The sequence below is a fragment of the Mobula birostris genome, chromosome X (assembly GCF_030028105.1).
Source record: "Mobula birostris isolate sMobBir1 chromosome X, sMobBir1.hap1, whole genome shotgun sequence".
NCBI lineage: Eukaryota > Metazoa > Chordata > Chondrichthyes > Myliobatiformes > Myliobatidae > Mobula > Mobula birostris.
This window is the reverse complement of record NC_092402.1, coordinates 78,209,045-78,235,503: the sequence shown is the minus strand read 5'-3', so window position 1 is coordinate 78,235,503 and position 26,459 is coordinate 78,209,045. Positions and strand designations below refer to the sequence as shown.

The 26,459-nt window shown below is 40.1% G+C and overlaps 1 protein-coding gene across 3 annotated transcripts in view; it reads right to left on the bottom strand.

The window, feature by feature from the left end:
* map3k14a (mitogen-activated protein kinase kinase kinase 14a) overlaps positions 1-26,173 on the bottom strand; it is a 55,190-nt gene extending 29,017 nt beyond the window's left edge. The window contains exons 1-2 of one of the 3 annotated variants that reach the window (XM_072248651.1): positions 26,064-26,173; positions 170-321 (exon numbers count right to left, since the gene is read on the bottom strand). The gene's annotated coding sequence lies outside the window, so the exon portion shown is untranslated. Of the gene's footprint in view, positions 1-169; positions 322-704; positions 815-26,063 lie in introns of those variants that run through there. The other 2 variants (XM_072248652.1, XM_072248653.1) reach the window with 2 other exon arrangements.
* Positions 26,174-26,459: the final 286 nt, after the last annotated feature.

The window sequence follows — 26,459 nt, the reverse complement described above, 5'->3', positions numbered from 1 at the left end:
ACTACTTCAAAGTTTCTGTACCATAAATCTACAATATATGGTGAAATTTATGGAGGAAAAGGTATTTGAAAAAATGCTTAAAATTGGTATTAGGCACTTCAAGTTACACTGATACAGTAGTAATTCCCATCACTGTCTGCATTTCTTTGTAAATTGTCTAAAATTATACCTGTCTCTTTCAGGAAAGCAGATGTACAGAGCTGCAGAGGTACGATAGCTGATCTGAAGCAAGCTTCCTGCCAACCAACAGCACACTTCACTGAAAATCCTCAGTTCCAATACAAATTATAGTAGCAACAGTCAGAAGATTACCAGAAAAACCTAAAGCAAAAAAAAATTAAAGAGCATCGTGGTCAGTTCTAGCTTTGAATGGACAATACAGATGAAGACAGAGTTTCTCTGGTCTAACTAGCACAGGCAGATTACATTGACAGTAGAACACGGAGGAGAGTGTTCAAGCACACTGAAAACCTCTTACGACAGATTCATTGCCAAACAACACCCAGTTTTAAGAAGAGAGTAAAGAAAAAGATTTTTTAAAAACTCATGACTTGGAATAAATATTGCAGTTAACCTCAATGAATTGACAAAGATATCCTTCAGAACTATTTCCTGGTTTGTAATAATAACATTAACCATATGTTAAAATATACTAACAGGAAAATTCAAACAGAAAAAAAGTTGTACATCTTTAACGTACATACCCAATGGTTGGAACAGAGAGGATGGAACTACATTAGCCTCATCTCCTAACGCTGAGGAACAATTTCTGCAATTTCTAAGAAAGAACAGCCACAAAGCTGAAAGCTCTCGTGCTCTCTCTCTCTCTCTGGCTAGATCCAATAACATGGAAACCGAATGACCTCATCCTCCAAGCTTTCGTCAGTCATTGGCTGCTGTTTCTCCAGATTTACAGGAACAGAAATACCTCATTCCAGGAAGCTTTCTTAAGTGAAAACAGGCCTGGTTGGTTTGAGCATGCCCTGTGTGTAAATCTGGTTGTTCTGGTTTAGAATTATACAAATAACATCGATCAGTATGTTTCTAATTCGGATATAATAACCTAGGATTCTCATCTGACCATAGTCGTGAAGAGGAACATACTTGAAACAAAAACTTCAATGCTCATAATTTATTGCAGTAGCAATTACCAGGAGATTATCAGAAGACCCGAAAGCAAAAAAAAATAAATCATAGAACTTTCTGCTGGTTCAAGCTCTAAACGGGCATGAGAGGGGGGGGAGAGAAAGAGAACACACATGCACATACGTACGTACTGTCTAGTATTTGGATACATTTGTACCCTTTTTAAAAAAGTATATTTTTGTCTGTGCTTTACACCTGTTTCAAAGTGTTTTCCCTGTTTTGCAGCTTAAGTCAGGAAATTGGGCTAGGATCTTCAAATTAGTGATCCTTTTCTGCACAAGAGGACTTCAACACAAGCACAGCTCATTTTAATTACTTAATGGCAAAAGTTAGATCAAGAGCTCAATAGAGCTAGGAGCAGAATTAGGGCATCCAGCCTACTGACTCTGCTAAACCATTCCATCATAGCTGATTCATTATCCCTCTCAACTCCATTCACCTACCTTCTCCCCATAAAATTTGACACCCTGATTATTCAAGAATCTATCAACTTTCACCTTAAATATATATAAGATTTGGCCTACACATACATTTGTGGCAAAGAATTCCACAGATCCACCACCCTCTGGCGAAAGGAAGTTTTCTTCATCTCTGTTTTAAATAGACATTCCTCAATTCTGAGGCTGTGCCCTCTGGCCTCAGGCTTCCCCACTATAGGGAACATCCTCTCCACTCCATCCAGACCTTTTAATATTCAATAGGTTTCAATGAGATCTCACCCCTTTCCCCCCATTCTTCTAAACTCCATTGAGTACAGGCCCAGAACAATCAAACACTTCTCATATCTTTCATCCCTTTCATTCCTCGAATTATTCTCATGAAAATCCTCTAGACTTTTTCCAATGCCAGCACATCCTTTCTTAGAAAAGGGCCCCATAACTGCTCTGAGTACTCCAAGTGCAGTCTGACCAATGCCTTATAAAACCTCAGCATTACTTACTTGCTCTTATATTTTCAGCAACACACACAAAATGCTGGAGAAACTCAGCAGGTTAGGCTGCATCTATGGAAATATATAAGCAGTTGACGTTTCAGGCAGAGACCCTTCTTCAGGACTTTGGTATTCTAGTCCTCTCAAAATGAATGCTGATATTTCGTTTGCCTTCCCTACCACCGACTCAACTTAAAGGAATTCTGCACGAGGACTTCCAAGCCCCTCTGCACCTCTGATTTATGAATTTTCTTCCTATTCAGAAAACAGTCTACGCCTTTATTCCTTCTGCCAAAGTCCATGACCATGCACTTCCCCACATTATATTCCACCTGTCACCTCATTAACCATTCCCCTGATCCGTCCAAGTCCTTTTACAAACACCGCTTCCTCAATACTACCTACACTTCCACCCATCTTCATATCATTCCGCAAACCTGGCCACAACACCACCAATTCCTTCATCCAAATCATTGACATACAACGTGAAAAGAAGCGGTCCCAACACTAATCGCTGCAGCACACCACTAGTCACTGGCAGCCAACCACTCTTTGCATCCTAGCAGTCAGCCAATCTTTGATCTATTACCTTTCCTATAATACTATAGGCTCTTATTTTGTTAAGCAGCCTCATGTGCGGGATCTTGTCAAAGATCTTCTGAAAATCCAAATAAACAACATCCACTAATTGGATGTTAAACTCCCAACTATGATCTTCTGTCGGCCATGACTTGGATATGCCCACACCATACCTGCTAATCTCTAACTGAGCTACAAGATCTACCTTATTCCATATACTGCGTGTGTTCAAATATAATGCCTTCAGTCCTGTATTCGTCATCCATTTCTAACTTTAGCCTTGTTACACTTTAACTCATCCCACTGACTGCAATTTTGTCCGATCATCTGCCTGTCCTTCCTCACAGTCTCACTACACACTGCCTCTGCTTGTATACCAACTGCCCCATCCTCAGCACTGTCACTTCAGTTCCCATCCCCCCGCCAAAGTCATGCATTTTGATTTTTTGTAAATAACTTAAAATAAAACACAGAGTGCTAAAAGTAGTAAATTAAAGTGACCTCTGGAACATTGATTTTATTTGTTAAATAAATAATGCCTGTGATGTTCTCTAAAAGACCAGGAGTTTCTGCAGTAGAGCTCAAAAAAAAAATACACTTAATCTGTAACCCAATGCTAATGCTGATTGCTGGAGGTTTGCATCATCTGCATGCATCGAGCACAATTAATGCACTCCATAGTTAGGGGTGGGGGTCCTTCAACAGGAAAACCATTGCTTTTGCTCTTATTAATCTTATTTCCTGTTCTCAGCACATTTTCAACAACTCCCCCCCCCCCCCACTATTTTTCTCCACAGCCCAAGATGGCCCTGGCGATAATTCTTTACATGTGCTAGCCTATGTCTCATGCATCAGTATGCAAATGATGCAATCGGTTTAGCTTCTTACCTAGAAAACACCACCAGTGGAAAGCTGACCTGTGTGTTTCACAATGGTTTTAAAGAGAAGCAAAATCACAATTCCTCCAAGCAATTCCTCTACCAAAAGAGGTGTAAGATGCTCCTTTCCTCCACTAGCCTGCAGGTCACCCTTGGGCAAGGTGTAGCACCTGCTTAGTCCCCCAACCAGGGTCATGTGAAGCCATGGGAGCAGGTGGTGGATGGTTGTATGAGCAACTAGTGCCCATCACAAGTCCTGGTAATGCAACCACTGACACCAGGCAGACGATCTTTCAAGAGTATTGACAATGGCTGGGTTCACCCGTCTTGTAAAGACATTGCCCAGAAGGTGACAATGGCAAAGCACTTCTGTAAAAAATTTGTAAGAACAATCATGGTCATGAGACCATGATCGCCCACATCATACAACAAGGCACATAATGATGATGATATTTTGAAAACCATTTTTGGTTGTACACTCTTTATGCAACACAGCCTATTTATAAATCTCTAAAACATCCTTGGATTCTGCCCTCTGACTGCTTGCAGCTTTATTTATGCATGGCAGAAATATTCCAATGTTCTTTTGGTCACTTTTCTGTGTTTTTCACGCTCCATAATCTTAAATTATCTGAAGCTGTGATTCTAAATGTATCTCCTTGTGACCAAAATGACGAATATCCAGTTTCTAGGTATAATTGCTCTCCATTGTGTTTTTCCTACTGCAGTACATTACTTCCTAAAATCAGGCCAAACAAACTCTCAATTGGCAGAGACAATTACAATGTTTAAAAGGCACGTGAACTTACATAGACCAGGCATCCCCAACCTAGGGCCTATGGACCCCTTGCTTAATGGTATGGGTCTATGACATAAATAAGGTTGGGAACTCCTGGAGCAGAGGGACACAGGACTAATGCAGGCAAATGAAAATAGAATAGATGGACACCATGATCAGCATGGAGATGATAGGCCAAATGGCCTGTTTTTGAGTTGCAAGATTCTATGGATTTTTATTCCATCATGTTTTATTACCTCTGCAGCAGGTTCAACCCAATTTGACCACACAGCCCCAAATGACGGGAGGAACCGCAGGTGGGCATTAACAATTTCAACTATCTTAGGGGGAAAAAAAAAAGCACAGCGTTTCTGCTCCTGACTTGGAATTCTGAGGCTTATGGATTGGACTATAATTCAAACTGGCCTATTTCAGTTCCGTGCTTTTTTGTGTTTTCTCGTCCATTCTTTCTTGTTGCCAGTTGGTGGGTTGGGGGTTTGAGTGATCTCATAGTTTTTACCTGAGGGAAGGGTTAGGGATGTTTGGGGTTTGCAAGTTTTCGTTTCATTTTCTTTTCATACGGGTGGGGATTGATGTCCTTCTTTCAACTACTTATATGGTTTTTCTGTATTTTATGGCTATCTGGAGAAGACAAATTTCAGAATTGAATTCTGCATACATACTTTGATAATAAAATGAATCCTTGAGCTGTCACCACTAAAGTTCAAAAGCCTACGAATTCTTGCGAACTAGAATGTGTGCAATAGACTGCCATTGCAGCACAAAGACTCGGAGGAGTGAAAGTCCCATCGGAAAATGTGTTGCCCAGACCTGAAGGATAGATTTTGTGGTAGTTGAGGTCCACTGAGCTGAAGGATATAGTTCATTTGGCTTGGTACGATCGAAGGATAAGAAGCATTGATTGTGGCCAGTGTGGTAACTGGAGGAAAATTCTGGACCCCGATCTGGTGCTAGAGGGATACTGGAAATGATTAGGGTAGTGAATAGATGTATAGTGTGGATGAGGCTTGGTGGTAGTGGAGATCAGAAGCACTGTCAGACATTTACAATGATCAGATGTAGCAGAACAGGAGCAATTGGATGTTAGGTGGATAGGAAGTGTCAAGGGAGCACTGGACAGGTCTTTGCAAGGGATTGATTAGAGGGTTAGAGGATTGGAGGGGCACAGTCCTTGAGATTCTCATAAGAACTAATGAGACATCAGTGCCACACTTAGGTAGGAAAGCAGAGAGTTGATTCAGAAAGTTAAAAGCGCGAAGGGGACTTAACTTACAGGAATCACAATACAGGACTTGCTCTCATGGTAATTTTCAACACTGTTCATTCCAGGGGCAATCTGGTGCAACCTCCCCCACAATGCTCCTAAAGAATTAGTGATATCTTCAAAAGATACAAAAAATACAAGCAGGCAAGTGGAAACCTTCAGAGAAAGTCAAAACAATTTACAATGGTTGTATTGAATTTCACTTTGATAAAGGTCAATGCTCAAATGAGTAATGCTGATAGCCAACAGCATCATCCAATGGAATTTCCAAGGCATATAATTTCATATCGCAGGAAGAGTTTAAGCATTTGATTCTGTTACAGGTAGGCTCAAAAGGAATAAAAAATTAAGCTGTATTTTTCCCCACATTAAACTAGTTAGTAAATTGGCAGTGTATTTTTCCCATGTCTTCAATGGCCTTTACAAAAGGACATTTTAAACAGCCAAGAATAATCTAACAGTTGCTTCTTATGGAGACTGCCCAAGTCAGTTTTGGAATCTGCTCCTTGACTTCTCAAAGACTTATTCAAAGATGGCACATCCACAGACAAACTATTCCAGAGGTCCCTTAATTAACCTTCTGCATTTTTACCCTCAATATTTTTTAATTCATCCATATAACAATTTCAGCACGGAAACAAGCCATCTCGGCCCTTCTAGTCAGTGCCGAACTCCTACTCTCACCTAGTCCCACCGACCTGCACTCAGCTCATAACTTTCCATTCCCTTCTTGTCTATATAGCTGTCCAATTTAACTTTATGTGACAACATCGAACCTGCCTCAACCACTTCTGCTGGAAGCTCATTCCACACAGCTACCACTCTCTGAGTAAAGAAGTTCCCCCTCGTGTTACCCCTAAACTTTTGCCCTTTAACTCTCAACTCATGTCCTCTTGTTTGAATCTCCCCCACTCTCAATGGACAAAGCCTATCCACGTCAACTCTATCTATCCCCCTCATAAATTTAAATACCTCTATCAAGTCCCCCCTCAATCTTCTACGCTCCAAAGAATAAAGACCCAACTTGTTGAACCTTTCTCTGTAACTTAGGAGATGAAACCCAGGTAACATTCTAGTAAATCTTCTCTATACTCTCTCTATTTTGTTGACATCTTTCCTATAATTCAGTGACCAGAACTGTGCACAATAAAATCCAAAGCTATGCCGCTCATATCCTAATTAGTATCAAGTCTTGCACACTAACTTCTCTTCGTCACTTTCCTGTTTCTCCATCCCTTTCATTTCTTTGACTACTTTGATTTCTGTTCACTTGAGCTAATCAAATAGGACTTAACGTAACTTGGTGTTGACTTCCATTTAACACAGCCCTTTTGAAATTGGATGATGCTGTTGGCTATTGGCATTACTCAATTGAGCACTGACCTTAACCAAAATGAAACTCAATACAGCCATCTGTAGATTGTCTTGAGTTTCTGTGAAGGTTTTCATTTGCCTGCTCATTTTTTTTTTGTATCCTTTGAAGATATCACTAATTCTTTAGGTACATTGTGGGGGAGGTTACACCATATTGTCCCTGGAGTGTACAATATTGAAAATTACTATGACAGCAAGTTCTTTATTGTGACTCCTGCAAGTTACTCTCTCCTTTCCTACCCAAATGTGGCATTGATGCTCTTCTCTACTTCCATTGGATCTTATGACAATCTCAAGGATTGGGCCCCTCCAATCCTCTAACCCTCATGTCATCCAAATACACTCCCCTGGCTAGATGTCAACTTCAAATTAACACAGCTCTTTTGAAATACTAGAAAAAGTAGTTTAGAACTCCTGGATTACAAAGGCATAGAGTCAGTGGGCCTAAACTTCCAAATTATGCAAAGTGAAGACTCACTCCTCAAAGACATTAAAAGTTTTGATAGCAGCAAAAACAAGACTTACCTCTTCTCACCTCCCGCTGGTACCCCTCCTCCTCCTTCCCTTTCTTCTCTGATCAGATCCCATCTTTTCCAGTCCTTTACCTTTCCCACCCTCCTGACTTTACCTATCACCTTCTAGCTATCCTCCTTCCCCGTCCCCTCACCTTTTTATTCTGGCATTTTCTCCTTTCCTTTCCAGTCCTTATAAAGAGTCTCGGCCCAAAATGACACTTTTTTTTTATTTCCATAGATGTTGCCTGACCTGCTGAGTTCCTCCAGTATTTTCTGTGTGCTGTTACTGAGAGAGGTCAGAGGAAAATGACCAGACTGGTTCAAGCTAAAAAGGTGACAGTAATTAAAATAACCACACGTTAGAACAGTGGTGTGCAGAAGAGCATCTCTGAACACACGTCAGACCTTGAAGTGGATGGGTTACAGCAACAGAAGACCACAAACAATCACTCAGATGCTACTTTATTAGGTACAGGAGATTCTTAATAAAGTGGCCACTGAGGTTGTATTTAGCCCCTGGGTTGTTATTATTCTCCACATTCTTCATCTTTTCAATAATTATATATTACTGTTTCTTTTTTTTTCTTTACGATGTATCAGCCCTCACCTATTGTCCTTAAGTTGCAAAGGTCACCTGCTTGGCAATGCTTTGATGTCTATAGGTTCTCAACAGTTCTCCTACTGGTGCACCCCAAATCATGAAATAGAGCAAGACAGTAGAAAACATAACTTTATAGAAGTGATAACAGTTTATAAAAAAGAATGCTTTACAATTACTTCATTTATAAATAGCTGAAAACTGTAGTAGTTTTTGTTTAAAAGCTGTTGCTGTATTGTGATGCCCCATTTGTGAGTGAATTACTATGTTCACAATCCACCAAATTAGTCGGCAGGTAAATTAGACCAGGATTGATCACACCGATTATTTAGTTTTCTCTTACACCAAGGAAAACTTCATGGCAAAACACAAAGTATAACAATATAATAAGGGTATGATTTTGGCTAGTCTTTGTCAGGCAAAGTTTTTAAATGCCTTTAATTAACTATTTTTAATTTGACTTTAGAATATATGAAAATCTCAATGGTCAACTTGCCATCTGCAAACAGCATAACATTTGTTTCATTATTTTCCCACAGCAGTAAGGGTAATAATACAGAAGAATTTATAGTTTACACCTGTTAATTGCTTTTTTTAAAAATTACTGGGCAATTTGAGTTGTAGTTAAAAGACTGGCTATAATATTAATGCAAGTGAGTGACATCTTTGGGGATAAGTAATTGAATTGAATTACAGTCCTAGAAATTTAAAGTGTCATAAAAGGCACAATAAATGGTGGCTGCATGCTGTCATTTTTACAATTACAGTCCTTCAACCAAGAGCTGCAAGCTTCAGCTCAAGTGAACTGCCACTACACACTTACCTTCTAGCAACATTGACCATTCAAAGGAAAATAGAGCATCCAGGACCAAGGGTTGGATAGTGGAAGGCTGAGGACAGAAGAGCAGTCACAAGCGCAATTGGGACCTAGGTTAAAGAAAGAGAGGTGCTGCATCGGTGGTTAGATCCGAGGTGATGGAGAGAGTGCTCTATGCAAAGGCATGCTATATCAGAGGCACCTGCTGGGCTCTCAACTGGCCAGAGATTGGCAGCTCGTTTGAGGATGAGAAGGGGCTTCATTGTGATCTCAGTGGTTTGGGGAGAAATGGATTAAGAAATAGGTGGCAAGGTGGAGATGAGTCTCTACCAAAGGAGATGCAAGGCACTCCTTCCCCCTTTGCTAGTTTGCAGGTCACCTTTGGGCAAGGTATAGCACCTGCTTAGCACCCCCCCCCCCCAAATCAGGGTCATGAGAAGCTATGGGAGCAGGTGGTGGATGGTCGTATGAGCAGCTAATACATATCACTAGTCCTGGTTATGCGACCACTGATGCCAGGCAGTGAATCTCTGAAGAGTAGTGTACGGGGTCTTTCTTTTTGTTAGAGTTAAAATGGCGACTTTGTTATGTTAATTTGGGGAATGCGGCTTTGTTGTGTTAAACGCTGAAGAGAGTTTGCGCTAGCAGTTTGTTTTACTTTAAAGTGAGATAGCAGCGTTCTATTAGCCAATGGGTGTTATGTATCGTTTTGTTTTCGGATACCATGCTGTATGATATGACTGTGAATTGAGTTTTGGTGGGGAGTCGGAGGAGAGACGAGGAGGATGGTGGACGTGCGGGAGTTTTTGGCAGAGGGTCGGTGGAGAGACGGGGAGGACGGCGGACGGGGTTTTTGGGGGGGGAGTCGGTGGAGAGACGGGGAGGACGGCGGACGGGGTTTTTGGGGGGAGTCGGAGGAGAGACGGGGAGTCAGAGGAGAGACGGGGAGTCAGAGGAGAGACGGCGGACGGGGTTTTTGGGAGGAGTCGGAGGAGAGACAGGGAGGACAGTGGACGGGGTTTTGGGGGGGGGGGGAGTCGGAGGAGAGACAGGGAGTCGGAGGAGAGACAGGGTTTTGGCGGGGAGTCGGAGGAGAGACGGAGTTTTGGCGGGGAGTCGGAGGAGAGACGGAGTTTTGGCGGGGAGTCGGAGGAGAGACGGGGAGGACGGTGGACGGGGTTTTTGGGGGGAGTTGGAGAGACGGGGAGGACGGTGGACGAGGTTTTTGGGGGGGGGAGTCGGAGGAGAGACAGGGTTTTGGCGGGGAGTCGGAGGAGAGACGGGGAGGATAGTGGACGGGGTTTTTGGGGGGGCGGGGGGAGTCGGAGGAGAGACAGGGAGTCAGAGGAGAGACGGGGCTTTGGCGGGGAGTCGGAGGAGAGACGGGGTTTTGGCGGAGAGTCGGAGGAGAGACGGGGAGGACGGCGGACGTGCGGAGGTTTTTGACGGGGAGGACGGTGGAGAGGCAGGGAGTCGGGGGAGAGACTGGGAGGACGGCGGAGAGATGGGGAGGATGGCGGACGTGCGGGGGTTTTTGACGGGGAGGACGGCGGAGAGACGGGGAGTCGGGGGAGAGACTGGGAGGACGGCGGGGAGACGGGGAGTCAGCGGAGAGACGAGGAGGACGGCGGACGTGCGGAAAGGCTCCGGTTGATCACTCAGGGTGGTCCCAAGCCGTGAGTCGACGGGATCCGGGTGGTCGTCTGGATTCGATTGAGCTCCAATGATAGCGCGTGAAGAACTTGGACTTTGATAAGTGTTGGTGCCTTTTTTTTCCATTACTTCCCTCTCTGTATCAAATTCATATTAATGTCATAGAATTAGTAATATCTATAAAGTGTATTTGTTAAAATTTACTGGGTGTGCTGGCTGATGATTGATGTTTGGGATTGATTCGGGCTGCAACTGACCCTGTGGGGAGTGTTGAGGCAGGTGCTGGGCGGGATTTCCCCTCGACATACACGAGCCAATATAACGGAACGTTACAGTAGTAATAATGGTAGGGGTCACTGGTCTTGCAAAGACACTGACCAAAGGAGACAATGGCAAACAATCATGGTCTTAAAGATAGGTGGAAGATCATGATCACCCATGTCATATGACATGGCACATAATGATGATGATGGATTAAGTTGAGACAAGGGACTACAGATACTGGAATCTGGAGTGAAAAAACAAACAAACTGCTGGAGGAACTCAATGGGTTAGGCTGCACCTGTGGAGGGAAAGGAATGGTCAACATTTTTAGTCAAGACCCTTCTTGTAATTAGGATGGTTGTAGTGGAAGGGAAGGTGTTGAATGTGGATTGGCATCAATGGGTAGAGAGAAGTAGTCAACAGAAATAGCTTAACAACGTTCCAGTCAGTACACCATTAACAAAAATGTAGTTGTACAAAGATTAACCAAAGGGAATTGCTTGCAATGTAATGTAGACTAATTTCATCAGATTACATGCAACAACATACCAAATGCACCTTGTGCCAATAAGACCTAGCTTAAATTTCTGAAGTAACATGAAATCATCCTCAAGACAATGCTTAATGTACTTCGTTCCAGTAACAGTGGATTTTCAGTTGCACAGCAATAAACAATGCTGTATTTCTTGGCAGATTATATGTAAAGTTCAACAGATCATTGCTACAGCAAACGTTGTTTCAGCTGAAACTTTCTGCTTCCTCACAGAGTGAATTTACTTTTAAACTTATTATGTTTTCCATGAAATATTCATGTGATCATAGTGCATATGGTGTACAGGGCCATAGTAAAGTCAATACAGCCATGGTTGAATGAAACTCAGATATTTCAGACAGAGATTGAATCATACAGTACTAAAAAAAACTTCCCAAGTCTCTGGTGTGAAGCAGTGGGAGTCTGCAATTCACGCAGTTTAAGATTTATTGCCTGCAAATGATCTTGAAGTGGCCAAGTTCGGGAAACAATCCCATCACTCAAAGACAGGAAATCAAAACCTAGGTGCTACACAATTTTTGCATTAAATCCTCTGAAATTCAGGATGAATGACCAGGTTTATCTAAACAGAACAAACTAGGAATGTTTACCGGTCTAGTCTACTAATAAAATAAACTGTAAATAAAAATTGCTATTTCGAGAAAAAAGAGGCAACTATGGTGAATACATCTTAAGCAATTTAGATTTAATTGCAGTAAAATTTGATATGCCATAAAATGCAACTATTCAGCACCCTCATTTATCATGAACCATTAGAACTTAATTAAGACAGCTTGCAGTGAAGGCATTCCATATTTACATTTTTGACATACAGGCTGCATTTTTGACATTAGAAGATGTTTGACAGCTAGACAAGGACATCTAAAGGAGCTGGCTAGTTATCATGCATGAAGATCCTACAACTAACAAGGAGATAATGATCAGATTATTATGGGATGAATATTGTCCAAAACACCAGTGAATGCTACCTCTTCAAATTTGTAGCAAGGGATCTCAATATTTACCCCAGATAGTAAAGGGGGACGTATGTTTAACTGTATTTTCACCAAAAACAACCACTTAAGCTATTTAAAAATGTAAACACGAGGAATTCTGCAGATGCTGGAAATTTAAGCAACACACATCAAAGTTGCTGGTGAATGCAGCAGGCCAGGCAGCATCTCTAGGAAGAGGTACAGTCAATGTTTCGGGTCGAGACCCTTCGTCAGGACTAAGGGTCTCGGCCCAAAACGTCAACTGTACCTCTTCCTAGAGATGCTGCCTGGCCTGCTGCGTTCACCAGCAACTTTGATGTGTGTCGCTTAAGCTATTTCCAGCCATCTACTTGAACTTCAGTTTATTCTCTCAAATGATACATCAGTCAAACTGGTCTGTAGTTACTAATACACACGCCCTGTGAGTAAGGTATTCATTCCAACAGTAAATACTATTTCAAAGTAATTTGTTTGCTTTGAAGCACTTGGGGATATCCCAAGGAAGTGAAAGGCACTGGTTAAATGCAAATTCCTAATTTCCAGATTCATTTGCAACAGATAACATGTATTGACTCAAAATGTCCATTTATCCATTTCCCTCTACAGAGTTCCTCCAGTAGTTCATTTTTGCTCCAGATTCCAGCAGCAGCAGTCTCTAGTGTCTTCATTTGTAACCGTGCTAAAAATTCAGAAGAGGCAAGTCCGGAGAACCGGAGAAACTCGAGGCACAGGAAATCATAAATACAAGAGATTCTGCAGATAATGTAACATTAACAAAATGCTGGAGGACCACAGCAGGTCAGGCAGCATCTTTGACCAGGAATAACCAGTTGATGTTTCATGCTGCAACCCTTTATCAGGACTGGAAAGTAAGGTGGCAGAAGCCAGAATAAGTTTGGGGAGTAGGAGGAGTTCAAGCTGATAAGTAATGGGCGACACCAGGAAGGGGGGGGGGGAGGAGGGGGAAATAAGAAGTTGGGAGGGGATAGGTAGAAGAGGTAAAGGGCTGAGGAGGAAAAAATCTAATAGGAGAGGACAGTTGCCCAGGGAACAAGGGGAAAGAGCAGAACCAGAGAGAGGTGATGGATAGGTAAGAGAAGGATTGAGAGGGTAACTGGAATGGGGAATGGAAAGAGACAAGAGGGAGGGAGGAAAAATTACCAGAAACTGGAGAAATCTATGCTTATGCCATCCAGGCAGAATACGAGGTGTTGTTCCTCCAACCCGTTTGACCTCATCATTGTAATTGAGGAGGCCATAGGAAGACATGATAGAATGGGAAGTTAAAATGAAATGGGTAGCCACCAGCAGGTCCTGCATTTTGCAGGTGCAGCAGCCTCAGGGTGACAGGAGTTACAGTGGTCAGATAACGCTATAAATATAAGGCTTCAGTTTTGCAATTGAGTGCTATAAGCAAGTTTCTGTTGCAGTTCTTAACCTAAGTGGTGGTGATGCTGCCTTTCCAATGCAGTACATCAGTGGACCAAACATTCTTTACCAGAGACAAAAAGTTAGGAAGGTTGACAAGAATATTAAAATCATTGGGCACTTCGCAGGTACTGACAGGAATTGACTGTTAAACAGGTCACTAACATTTTTAAATCAACCTCCTGCACACACCTTAACACCCACCCCAAGCCTCCCCTGAAGAAAGTTGGAAACTGTTTATTGTGACAACTGCTTTTGCAGTCTGTAACCAATCAGTTCCACTTCACTCATTGGCACTTTCTGAGTCAACAGTAATGGGATTGGGTATGTGCCAACTATGAGAGCTGTAAATACAAATAACCAGCTGCAAACTTCTCATACAGAGACACAAAATTATGGAAGTAGAAGTCAGAGAGAGAAAAACAGTCTCAGCATTTTATACTGATATCCCTTCACCAGAAAGATTTTGCAAACTTCAAATCTCCTCTGCTAATCCCCTGTTGCCAATTGCAGTAGATAAGCAGTATATTTTGTTTCTTGACTCGACTTATTATCACTAACCTTCTATTTTTTCAGCACTGAGCCTTATTCCTTCAAATATTCCTTTTATCTTTTTCTTGTCCTACTTTCTCCTTTACTCTTTTGCATATTTCCTTACAATATAGGAGGCCATTCAGTCTATCAAATCAATGCCAACTCAGTCCCAGTAACCTATTCTATTAAAAGTGCACAGTAACACTTCCTTTATTAGCACACCAGTCATAGTAGCAAATCAATCTAACAACTGGGACATCTTCAGGGCATGGAGGAACCCAGAGCACTTTGTGAAATCCACAGTCAAACAGAAAATGCACAAACTCTACATGGACAGCACTGGAGATCTAGAACAAAACATGGGTCGCTGGAGCTGTGGAACAGCTGTACTATCACTGTGCTGCTCGAAAAACTAAACCTGTTAAATTGCCAACATTTTCTAGTTCTAATGAAAGTCATTAATCTGAAATATTAATTCTACTTGTCTGCAGATGCTCACTGTTCTATCTTCTGTTTTGGTTTTGCAGATTACTGCCCACAGTTGAACATCCAGAGAGGTAGTTCATAGCATTAATGGAGAATCACATAGCTTCTGTTTACATTTTAAACTAAAGCTCTTGCTCCATTAACAACCAGTCAACGCTCAGTTTCTAGCTCAGCCTGCAAAGTTTCATTGCATTTTCCTATTACTCACATCGCAGGAGTATTTTTCAGTTGCCTTACTGGTAAATCCATGCCTATCGTTTTAGTGAAATAAAGCTCCTCTGCCATGTTATATTATGTTCAAGTTTTCTACTGTATCAAAGTACAGTTTTCTCAATAAACATGGCTTATCAAACATACTGGCAATTCAGCACAAAAAAAGCCCTTGGCTTGTTAAAATGGGTCATATTCAGCAATGCTTTAGTAAAAGTCCAATGGATAAGAGTTACCAGATGAGGGGTTCCCAACCTTTTTTTTGTGCCTACCATTAACCGAGGAGGTCCATGAACCACAGATTGGAAACCTCATATCTAGAAACTCTGTTGTCCATTGGACTTTTACTAAAGCACTTCTAAATACAACCCATCTTAACAAACCATGGGCTTCCTAAAAACTATATATTTATCAGAATGCTAAATTATTAGAAACATTAGTAGCCTTTATGATGATATTTTGAAAAATACTTATGTCTGAGTTATAACATACAAAGCTAGTTGTTTCCCTCATTACAAACTTCACCATTATCATTACTGAAAAGGAGGGGATGGGGTGGAGAAGAACTCTCATTCACCCCTTGTAGTGAACAGGTTGATGTTTAGCCTGAGAGTGAACCATGTGGAGAAGTTCAATTTCCAAGCAGTATGCTGGTATGTAACAAGGACAAGATGGAAGTTGGCTCCAACAAATCAGGGAGTGTTCCAACTATATTTGGGCAATGAGAAGCATAGAAATTAAATCTATTCCACAAAAGATTTTTTAATGTGCCAGCAACACAAGCTCATGGTATCTCAGGTGAGTTTTTAAGTGTGTTCATAGCTACAATGTAGAAAGTGTGATAACTAATATGTTCAAAGCACACTTCCAGTGAAAGTAATGTTATAACAAGAAATAATGATTTTTGTTTATTGATTGAAGGATAAATATTGGTTCAGAACCCAGGAAGAGCTCCCATGTTCTTGTTTCAAATAACAGGATGGCTATTTTATGGAGCAAACAGCACCTCACCGTGATCTCTCATCCAAAATTCAACACCTCTGGCAGTATCAACCTAGATTTTGTACTCAAGTCCTTAGAGTATGATTTTCACCTCATAACCTTCTGACTCAGCTTAGAGAATGCTAGTAGGAGCCAGCTGAGAAGGACTGATGAAGGAATGCCTTCGAACTCTGATAACAAAGTCAATGATACTGCCGTGGACCTGAAGGAACATAAATCAAACTATGTGAAGGCAGCAGATTTCCTTTCTTAAATTGAGCCAAGACAATCTCATAGAATCATTACTGGGTGTACTTTTTTTTAAATATTCGTTCCTTTAATCAACTGAATTTCCCAGCTGGGTACCAATATCTTGGCATTGTAATCCCCTAGGTCTGGTTCCGTCTGAACTGTAACAGCATTTTGCATGGCCACTGCTGAGGTTTTGGTATTGGCCCCAATAACTAACAAGTTTTTGACGGGTTCTTATACAGTTCCAAAATTTTTATCTTCCTTTCATGCAAATGTGCCTCGTCTGTGTCTGGAACCGTTATTATTAAAGCATTCAACTAAAAAAATCATAAAGTCAGCATTGGCCACTGTCCATACATTTAATATTTCAGGGTTGCCAGGTTTCAGTAGCTGTTAACATTCAAAGTAATAAGGGTCATCCACAAGTACTTCCATTACAAAATTCTACAGTAAGTTTACTTTGCTATGCAGTTGTAACTATCCACTAGATATTTGTACCCACAGCTTCACTGTTACATAGAAAGGGAAAAAAAAATAATTGAAAGCAAATTTTAATGCAGAGCAGGTTTATACAGATGACACTGCCATTAGTTAGGTTTCCTGACTTCCAAAAGACAGCAGAAAACCGCACAATCTCTTACTAGCTCTTCCTTCAGTTAGTCCTGACGAAGGGTCTCGGCCCGAAACGTCGACTGCACCTCTTCTTAGAGATGCTGCCTGGCCTGCTGCGTTCACCAGCAACTTTCATGTGTGTTGCCTGCTTGTAATTGCCAGGTTTTATCTATTTACCAAGAAGGAATAGAGTTGCTGCAAGTAAAGATAGGAAGCTCATGGCTACTTAGCAACCAATCTGTAGGTAGTGAGAGACCATGTTTTGAAGGATCTCAAAGGAAGATCAAGTTGAGATTGGGGAAAAGGCAAGGAAAGCTGAGATTTTCCTAAGCAGCACTGGTGGGGGTCTCCAAGCTTTCTTGGCCCCATCATTTAAGTGAACAAAAGGACCTTGCCTGTTTTCAAACCCACTGCAGATACTAACTCCCTTGCTCAAAGTCCTTTCATCAACTGATTAGTGGCAAGGCTCAACACACGATACCTATTAAGAGTGTTACATAGCTTGGCTATAGGCCATTAAGCCTAGAAGGTCTGTAATGATCATCAAACACTCATTTACACTCATCAGTTTTTCTCACTCCAAATTATAATCAGTAATTCTGCCCTGTGTCAATCCTATGTGCTCGGGTTATTTTACATGGGCCAATACATCTCCTACCCACGTCTTTGGAATGTGAGGGTAAATGGGAGTATCCATTGGAAACTGATTCAGTCAAAGGGAGAACAGGCAAATGCCACACCAACTGCATCAGAGGTCTGAATTGAACGCGAGACATTGGAGATGTGATATTCTACCAGCTGTGCTACTGTGCCATGCAGCATTCAAATGGTATTTTTTATTTTCCATATTCTTCTCTCCTAGTAGGCTTGGGTCTTTTATCTGTTTATCTTGGAGTAAAGAGCACACATCTCTGCTCCTTAGTATCAGTAACACAGGTCATTGTTCCACTGCTGTTTGTGGAATCTTTCTAAGTACAAATTATCTTGAACCCTACAATATAAAACTCAGTGCATTTCAGTAAAGCACAGTTAAACCTGAGATGCCAAAAAGGCACTTTATAAATGTAAAATTTCATTGTCTTTCAATGACAGTAATATCAAATAAACAATGCAGAACAACTTTACAGACCTCTGTGAAAAGCAGATGCATTATTAATTTCAGAGATAGCCAGATGCTTGCAGCTGACACCATAGGACAGTTCAATCAGAAAATTAAAATGATAGGATATTTTCAGGAGGTAGAGGAATAAAAACAGCAGTGAAAGTCACAGAAGGATAGTTAACCATTTAGACCTAATAATAATACCAACACTACTAGATTTGCAGGACTGATGCAGGGTTTCAACCTGAAACATTAACAATTCCTTTCATCTTCACCTGCTGAGTTCCTCCAGAAAATTGTTTGTTGCTCTACATTTTAGCATCTGCTGATGCTTATATCTCAAGAATTGCTCTGTATCAGTTTCTCCTATCTATATTTTCCAGTCACATGTGCTTATAATGCTTTGGTGGACCTTGTGGTGATCTTTTGTAGAGGTTTTTAAATTTTCCTCTTCTTTATACTACTATTTTTCCTGCTTGGGTGTGAGGTTATGTGACAACACAGCTGAGGGAACAGCTCATAACAGCCAGCAGTGGGTGTGTGACATCATAGGGTTACAAATCTACACAAGACAAGCACCGATATAGTTAGAAATTTACAGGAAAACAATCTTTATAATCTGATGTGGAACATACAGATTACTGGAAGTAACTGCATTTTCAGAAAAAAACTTATTGTTTTAAAGTATTTTCATAAATGTGGTATACCATTTTAAGAAGGATTGTGTTTTAAAGAGGTCAGTGAGAATATTGAAAGTATAGTTTTCAACTTGGTGAGTTGAATTGCTAACACGGTAAGATTCTATAGCTTAAAAACTTATATTAACAAATCAACACAAAACCTCATTAATCCAATGTGGATTAACTTCTAGTACTATTGCTGAATACAATTTAAGACTTGACGACTGGATGTGACAAGTCCTCTTGGTCCAAAGCCCATCCAGCACACCTATTTAACTTCCCCCTTCACAAAGGGGTTTATATCAGGAAAGCCATTTAGGCTCATGCCCAACCTGGCCATCAGCTCACATTAAATCTTAACCAAAAGCAGTGACTGCTTCTCCTACATTTGGCAAACCCAGACAAGAATACTCTTTGACTTTACTTCTAAATGAAACTGTGCAAGGTCTATTAGAGCAGTAGAATAACTAGAGACCTGTAATCATTAAAATTAAAATTGTTGGACTGAGATCTCATATGATCTTACAATTCAGGCTGAACACCTGTGTATATTAGAATAATTGCTCTTGAAATAATTTAATCCTGGGCCTCAGAGGACTCTAAAACTTTAAATCGATGATATCCAGAAGTCATTTACAGAAAGGGTGCTTCTTTTTAATATTGTCCTATGTATGGTACAGAAGCATACAGAAAATATGTCGTTAATACCATATAACTGTTGTCCCATTGCCCAACCAAGTCACAAAGTCAAGAATTTCAGGTTGTATACTGTATACATTCTCTGATATTAAAATAGAACCATTGAACCACTGAAATTTTTGCAGTAATGTTTCTCTAATCTTGTGAAATTAATGGAAGCGTTCTTGACGACAAAGCCTATTTTCTGTTTATCTATAAATGCAGCCACCATTTTAGTAATTATTTTATTCATATTTACCTATATTTTTAAGTTTTCACTGTACTCCAACCACTGAGGAAAGCGTGAGACCACACTGTTGCTAATAGCAAGAAGAAATTTCAAAATGTACTTGCTTTAATAAATGCAGACTGCCAGTATCTTGTGAAATCACAAAACTCACATTATTTCAGTGACAGTGAGGCATACTAAAACTACCCCATTTCTTTACTACATCTCTCTGCAGCTCAATAGGATAATTCAGCAGAAACTTGGGGCTCAGACAATAAATGGCTCAAACTTTGCTCTTGTACAACCCACATGATGTACTTACTGTAATTACTCCCTTCCTAATCAGTATTTTTTGCCAAGAGCATTTCAAAAATTATTCATCATGTCAAGTTTCCTCTTGCTGCCCTCCAGCAATGCACAAAATACACGCATACAGAAACAGTTGTAGATAGTATCCAGGAATACATGAAACACTGATCACTCAATTATTCTGCTATTTTTAAACTAGTTATCTTTGAACAGGTTCTGAAGGACCATCAGGCAGGTCACAGTAAGCCTAGAGTTCCAAGAAAAGGAGAACTGCTCATTTGGTATCATCCATGAACTAATCCCCTGCATCATCTCTCTCCAATTCAACCAGTGCTCAAGACCAGTTCCCCCAAACACTTGAATGGCACTCTGTTCTAAGAGGCCATAAGAGAGGCACTGGTGCTGTGTATACAGAATGTATCAACTTGATAACATTTCAAATGTATTGACTTGACAACACTATGTATGTATAGACGGTGTGACATTATTAATGTAAAGAAAGCCATATACTTTTTAAGATATATTTTAATAAGTTTATTTTTGAAATAAAATTCCTTCAATACCTTTCAATTCTAGGATATCAAAGCAGCAAATGATAGAATAGACACTTGAGTATAGTCATCCTTCTGAAGTTTCTCTCGTTTACAAAGAAATAAGCTAAGCATTCAAATCTTACAATACCCAAAAGTGGAGAGCTCACAGGCTCTGCCATGTTTTTCTGATTGATTATGGGAAAGGACCTAATAGAAGTGTTGTACTAGTTGCAATCCAAATTCAAATTTTTCACAATGGCAACAAAAGCAACAGGTGCTTTTGGAACAGAATGGGCAGAAGGAATTCTTTGGATCCCTACAAGGTTCAGACTGTTAGTAAACAGGCATTTCCTCAAACTTTCTGTACACTGCACTCAAATGGCATGGAGATTTCACTGCAGTGCCAATCTAATTTTTGACGCCAGATTTACACTGCAAATGCCAGTCTTTTGGAGGACACTACAGTTGTAATATACAGCTGATGAAATTGTCCAACCACCATCACTAAATATATAGCCACATTATTTTAATGCCACTAAAAGCTTCCTGCCTTCAGTGTTATGAATTTGTGATTAGAATATGATGTGAATATGATATTAGAATATGATTAGAATGGGACGTGGAATTAAAATGTGAGGCCACTGGGAGATCCTATTCCACGTCCCATTCCCATTCTGATATGTCTATCCACGGCCTCCTCTACTGTAAAGATGAAGCCACACTCAAGTTGGAGGAACAACACTTTATATTCCGTCTGGGTAGCCTCCAACCTGATGGCATGAACACTGACTTCTCTAACTTCTGCTAATGCCCCACCTCCCCCACGTACCCCATCCGTTATTTATTTATTATTATATATTTTTTTTTCCTCTTTTTCTCCCTCTGTCCCTCTAACTATACTCCTCGCCCATCCTCTGGGTTTTCCCCCCCTCCCCCTTTTCCTTCTCCCTGGGCCTCCTGTCCTATGATCCTCTCATATCCCTTTTGCCAATCACCTGTCCAGCTCTTGGCTCCATCCCTCCCCCTCCTGTCTTCTCCTATCATTTTGGATCTCCCCCTCCCCCTCCCCTTTCAAATCTCTTACTAGCTCTTCTTTCAGTTAGTCCTGACGAAGGGTCGCAGCCTGAAATGTCGACTGTACCTCTTCCTAGAGATGCTGCCTGGCCTGCTGCGTTCACCAGCAACTTTTATGTACGTTGCTTGAAATTCCAGCATCTGCAGATTTCCTTGTGTTTGCGTTTTTAAACACCACTAGGAATGTGAGTTCATTGTGCAGATCTCTTCCTCATCCCCAGACTAACTCATTCCAAAGACTATAGCAGTTACTGTGAATGACATCAATCAGACATGGAAGATTCCTTAATTATTATCCATCTTATTGTAAAATATTATTTTTATTTAATATAATAAAATAACAATTGAAGTTATAAATATTAATGGAAATCTTTTCAATGTTTACATCTATAAATTTTGAAATGACACCTTCAAAATAGTCAAATGAATTACAACAGATGGTCCATCTCTCTCAAAACAATGCTAAAATCTGTACTGCACACTAAATAAACATGCTAGCACAATGTACAATAAAATCACCTGAACACTTGCGTCAGAATGGTTCATTATCACTTTAAAAAATGCACACATACTTTCACCTAAACTCTCCACGTGAAGTAGAACAAACCGCGAGGATATTTTTTCCATGGTAGGCCTTCAAGACTTTGTGTGCATTAAGGTGACATCAGGTGAGCTGGTTAAGACTAATCCTGCTCACAACAGAAAACAGAACTCAAAGGCATACCATCGGGCTTAACGTGAATTGCTTAAAGTTTAAACTTTGTAAAACAATGAATAAAAGCACTTAAAACTTCTTAAATAATTTTTCAAAATTTTAAATTAACAAACCAGCAGAGATTTCAAGATTTTTTTTGTGTGTAATAAGCCTTCAAAAAATTAACTGGTTATATACTATAAAAACTTGAAGCCTTAGCACATTTAAAATCTTCTTCTGATTTAGAAAAACACTTAGACCATAAGATATAGGAGCAGAATTAGGCTATTTGGCCCATTAAGTCTGTTCTGCTATTTCATCATGGCTGATCCATTATTCCTCTCAGCTCCAGTCTCCTGCCTTGACCCGTATCCCTTCATGCCCTGACCAATCTAGAATCTACCAACTTCTGCCTTAAATACACATAAAGACTTGGCCTCCACAGCCCCCTGTGGCAATGAATTTCACAGATGCGCCAATCTCTGGCTAAAGAAATTCCTCCTTGTCTCCATTCTAAAAGGATGCCCCTCTATTCTGAGGCCATGTCCTCTGGACCTAGGCTCTCCCACCATTGGAAGCATCCACTCTATCAAGGCCTTTCACTATGTGATGTTTCAATTAGGTCACTCTTCATTCTTCTGAATTCTAGTGAATACAGGCCCAGAGCCATCAAACACTCTTCATATGACAAGCAGTTCAATCCTGCAACTATTTTCATGAACCACCTTTGAACCCTCTCCAGTTTTAGCACATCCTTTCCAAGATAAGGGAGCCAAACTGCTCACAATACTCCAGGTGAGACTTCACCAGTGCTTTAAAAAGCCTCAACACTACATTCTTGTTCTTATACTCTAGTCCTCTTGAAATGAATGTTAACATCGCATTTGCCTTCCCCACCACAGACTCAACCTGAAAATTAAAACTTTGGGAATCCTGCAGAACTCCCAAGTCCTTTTGCACCTCAGATTTTTGAATTTTCTCTCCATTTAGAAAATAGGCTACCCTTTATTTCTTCTACCAAAGTGCATGGCCATACACTTCCAAACACTGTATTCTATCTGCCAGTTCTTTGCCCGTTCTCCCAATCTGTCTAAGTCTTTCTGCAGCTTCTCTACTTCCTCAAAACTACCTGACCCTCCACCTACCTTTGTATCATCCACAAACTTGGCCACAAAGCCGTCAACTCCACCATCCAAACCACTAACATACAACTTCTTGCACACCTTCAGACTTACAGCAGAACCTTCAGAAAAGTTATTTTCCCCCAAATGCTGGCCAATTAGCACAGGCTTCACTTGCCAAATTTTGATGTCAAACTATAGGTTACAGAGCTACATTAACAACTGACAGTAAAATTGGGATTTCCACATTAGAGCACTGCAGTAATCCCAAATTTTGTGTCAGTTTCACAAAGTAGTGACAGTGAAATTAGATAGTTTCACTGTCATTACTCTCACAATATCAGACAATATATTTTCTTCCATTAACTTAGATTTTGAGTGTGATCCAACTCTGAATTGTTGATGTAAAAACATAGTGAACACTGGGTGAGTAGTCTAGAATTTGAATGCAAATTTGAACACATATTGATGTTAGCTAGGTCATAAAATAAATATACCCTTTTTTTCTGATCAATAATATTTAACTGATGTTTGAAGGTTAGTTCATTAGCTGATCAAAATTAAGAAACAGAAACAATTAACTCCAAGTCGTGGTCAATAATTTGCTACAAAATTCTTTTCATGGAAAATAAACAACAATTTAATTTGGTTGGGAAATATTTTGGTTAGTTTTCTCTGGATACAGTGATGAATTTCAAATGAGAAAATCTGCAGTTGCTGGAAATTCAAGCAACATACAGAAAATGCTGGAGGAACTCAGCAGGCCAGGCAGCATCTGTGAAGAAGAGTACAGTTGACGTTTCGGGCCGAGACCCTTCATCAGGACTGGAGAAATTTTGTGTGTACTACCATGATGAGTTTTGTGTTTTCATTATAACTACTGAATATTCAGTAAGATTATTTCTAATCTTTTATCCTAGTTGTATATTCCTGTCCTAATTTTATATTCCCTTAATCAAGGGATATGGAATTAGTGCATGATAATTCCATTAAGATCCATTACATTATAACCAGTGAATGGCTTCATATAATTAATCTTCAAAGTTTTACCTAATAAATCACTGTGAATTGCATCCATCAAGTTTTAAGCATTTCTTAGGAAACCATAAATTGTTGACTAGGGAAGCTTTCCATGGCCCATAAATACCAAGCCAATTTCAAATATTTACAATACAAGGAGTGGGTTGCCATACATATTTCCAATGAAAAATGAAGGGAAGTTATTTGAATGCTCAGTTATTTTGGATTTTTTTTTTATATTTGTACAAAGTATTTTCTGGAATCTGTATAAGGCATTGGTGAGGCCAAATCTGGAGTATTGTGTTCAGTTTTGGTCACCAAGTTACAGGAAGGTTATAAATAAGGTTGAAAGAGTGCAGAGAAGGTTTACAAGGATGTTGCCGGGACTTGAGAAACTCAGTTACAGAGAAAGGTTGAATAGGTTAGGACTTTATTCCCTGGAGCGTAGAAGAATGAGGGGAGATTTGATAGAGGTATATAAAATTATGATGGGTATAGATAGAATGAATGCAAGCAGGCTTTTTCCACTGAGGCAAGGGGGAGAAAACAGAAGAGGACATGGGTTAAGGATGGGGGGGGGGGGGAGGAGTTTAAAGGGAACATTGGGGGGGGGGGGCTTCTTCACACAGAGAGTGGTGGGAGTATGGAATGAGCTGCCAGACGAGGTGGTAAATGCGGGTTCGTTTTTAACATTTAAGAATAAATTGGACAGATACATGGATGGGAGGTGTATGGAGGGATATGGTCCATGTGCAGGTCAGTGGGACTAGGCAGAAAATGGTTCAGCACAGCCAAGAAGGGCCAAAAGGCCTGTTTCTGTGCTGTAGTTTTTCTATGGTTTCTATCTTGACACAATGTACTTCAAAGTAGCCAAGTTAAAACTGTCTTAACTTAGGAAGGGTCCTGCACCTCAAAACATTGGTATTCTCTGGCACTTAGAGCTAGGCAACAGTTTTTCAAGAATGTCCATTTAAAAAAAAAACTCACACTGCATCAAAGCAAAAGGACCAGCAAAAAAAAAGTTTCAGTGAACAATTATAGTACTGTTCATGCAATACTAAATAAACCAGTTGCTTGTTTATCTGTTTCCTCTCATTATTCCGTAATATTAATGCACTTTATATAACTACGACTATATTAATGGACTGAATTAAATCAGTCACATATTTTGATAACATTTTGATTATTAAATAGGAGCTGAAAGTACAACTATTTATTTAAATAATCTGTTGTGAGCCTCAGACAACAAAAGTAGGTGCCAGAGATAAGTATACGCCAATACTAGACTGCAACTATTAAAAATATACAAAATAGATTGTTTGCAAATTAATTCAAGCTTCCATTGGAATTAACTTTTAAATAGTAATTTAATGTAAATAAACCGTAGTTTAGCAATGCAAGCAAGATTTCCAGGCATTTGCAACTAAACAATATAATTTAAAGCAATGGTACTAACAGGACATTTAGTAAGTTTTAATTGAAGAATAAAATATTCATCGGACAACATACAGCATCGTTACTGTACTAATTGAAGAATGCAGGAATGCGCAAACAAGTGGAAGATACTCTAAACACGGAATAAAAAGAAACCCCACACCGTTAGAAAATTAATTTCACAAAATGTCCTCGATGCTGCTTGACAAACTTCCGTTTTTAAGACCAATTCTGCCATTTTAATCTTTACGTTTTCTTAAACTCAGCAGGAATCTAATCAAAGCCTCTCCAGTTCAATACTAAAATAAGTATCTCACTAAAGCTTTCATCCCAACTCTCACCTGTGATTCCGGACCAAGTGAGATTCAGAAAAGCTAATGGTCTCGTTGCGGATTCCTCTCTGACCCAAATCTAATGGTGAGAATCAATGGCACTTCCCATTCGCGGGGAGTAGTTTAGAACTGATTAAGCATAAAACTGAAACCGAGCCTTTAATAGGAGCTAAAAATACACGTTACCAAATCAGCCTACAAAATCCAAGAGTGACATACTCTTGTACCAAGTAAAGGACACTTCAAAATGTAACCCATAAAAAAACGATTTATCTGATTTCACATTTTTTCTATGTACGGGCAACATTTTATGACAATAACATTTTAAATTTCCTGTTTACGTTTACGTTCACGAGAGATTTCTTATTTGATCGCTCCCTCTGCTGGGGACCAACAACATTGTAA